Here is a 2,571-nt window from a genome sequence, read left to right on the forward strand (position 1 = left end):
AAATGTAAGATAATATTGGAAGATTTTAAAGCTGATACTGCCCAGATCCAAGCAGATCTGAGCAGTTAAGGATACCGGAAATAAATTTTCCTCCCTGCCGATAAACGTCTATCTAGAGACGAGAGAGGTTTCTCCGAGAGATGTTTTGCAATAGATTGATTTTGGGTCATTGGTTAGAATTAGATAATTAGGTTCGTTTTTCTTTCTTTTTTTAGGTTTGATTGATCGAGGGGTTATTGACGATGATTAATTTTGAATTGTTGTTGATGATGATTGATTTTAGGTTATTGTTGAATTCTTGTCGATGATGATTGATTTTTTTGTTGTTGTTGTTGATGATTGGAAGAAGTAAAGAGTTTTTTTTTTATGTTTAATTGATGAAAGGTCACCCCCTAACCAACTAACTAGATATTAGGATATGGGATCAGCCCCTATAACAGGTTACTTATAGAAAGCACTTCTTGTCTAACATTATTTTATTTTATTTTTGAAGCATGGAAAATCAGAAGGAACATGCCTATAAAGTTTGTTTTTTATAGACAAGGTTAAGATTTTATTTATTAAAAAGAAATATACAACTGAGTCAAGGACTCAAATGTCTCATTTCATAGGATTGAACCCATATCATACAGCTACAAAGAAAGTAAACTGATTTTTAGCCGTTATTTATGGTTGTTTTCCAATCCATTATCAAATTCCTGAAATCAAGAGACTTAAATCAATCAAAAAGAGATCCCCATTGGTAAATTAGGCGTCGAACTTCAATTATCACCTTCTCTTTGCATCTGCCTTTGTTTTTGGCCAATTCTGTTTCTTTCTCCCCAAAGTGCCCAACAAATTGCAAATGGAAATATGTACCAGACCTTTTTTTGCCAGCTTTTTACAACTGTCAGAATGCCATAGAGTGAACTGATCTTTTAGAGTAGTCTTGTGATCCCAAGCATGATCTAGAGATTGAGAAAAGTAGTTCCAAATTTATATTGAGAATTTGTAGTGTAACAGTACATGGTCAACCTCCTCCTGATCGATGGTGCAGAGAGAGCATCTATCTTCTGAAATTTGACATCATTTCTTATTGAGATTGTTCACTGTGGTGATGGCATTGTGGATAGTAAGCCAAGTGAATAGTTGTGCCTTTGGGGGAACCTGTTTTCTCCATATGTATTTGAAATCATCTCCAACTCCATGCTGAAGATTCTAGACTTGTCATAAATACCCTTCTTTCACAGTGTATGTGGATGATGTTAGAAAAGAGATGGAATCCACATTATTCACCAGGGTTGGAGGATCACCAATAATCCCAAGAATATTGAGTAGTTCTGCTTTGGTTTCTTCTTCTGGAATGTGAGAGAGTTTTTAATTCCATGTGCCATTCTGAATCAAATTTGCTAATTTAGCATCCTACTCTCTAACTGCCTTGAATGCCTTCTTATATGTTTCACTGAAAGGAATTTGGCTCTTCTAAGGGTCTAGCCATAATTTTATACTTGTTTCATCTCCAATGATCATGGTAGAGTTCCAATGCCCTATACCTTTCTCATTCTCTATGCCTTTTCAGAATCCTTTAGGAGAGTTGTAATTCTTGGGATATAAATATGCTTCATTTGTAGATGTTTTCAGTTGGATTATTTTCCTCCATAAAGCTTCTTTTTCTTGTGCATATCTCCAGCTCCATTTGGCTAATAATTCCTTGTTGGTTGCTCTAAGGTCTCTCAGACCAAGACCTCCAATCTTTTTTGGCTTTGAAACCTTGTCTCAAGAGATCCATCTAATCTTTTTCTTATCTGTTGTACCTTCCCAAAGAAATTCTCTCATCAATAAGATCATTTTCTTTTCAACTGAAACTGACATTTAAATTAGAAATAGGAAATATACCGGAAGACTAGCAAGAGCACTTTTTATTAACTCAATTCTTCTTGCCTTTGACAAGAACCTCCTCCTGTATTTGGCTAGCTTGGACTTAAAATTTTTTAGGATGGATTCCCAAATGCTATTTTGTTTTCTGCTAGCTCCAAGAGCCATCCCCAGATACTTGAATGGTAAAGCTTCAATCTTAAAGGTTTAATATATGTGCAATGTCTTGAATTTTAGAATCAGCTTCAATACTCATAACTGTGCTCTTCTCTAAATTAACCCTCAAGCCTGTAATGACCTCATATATTTGTAGCACCATCATCAGATTCTCAACTTCTTCTTATTTCGCATTAAGAAACACAAGAGTATCGTCAGCAAATTGAAGGTGAAAGACTTTTATTTCGGAGCCAATATTAAACCACGTGATCATTTGAAGTTCTTCTGCTCTTTTTATGAGTCTTTTAAACACTTTTGCTATCAATAAAAATAGAAATGGAAAGAGAGAATCCCCCTGCCTCAGCCCCTTGGAATGCTTAAATTTTCTTGTAGATCTTTCATTAACAAGAACTGAAGATTGAGCTGATGAGAGACACCAGTATATCCAGCTCCTCCATTTGTCTCTGAATCCTGCGTTCTTTAGTAAAGAGTCTAAACAAAACCAGTTTACATTATCAAAAGCTTTCTCTATATCGAGTTTACAGAGAATACCAGGTCGTT

The sequence above is a fragment of the Papaver somniferum genome, chromosome 1 (assembly GCF_003573695.1).
Source record: "Papaver somniferum cultivar HN1 chromosome 1, ASM357369v1, whole genome shotgun sequence".
Classification (NCBI taxonomy): Eukaryota; Viridiplantae; Streptophyta; class Magnoliopsida; order Ranunculales; family Papaveraceae; genus Papaver; species Papaver somniferum.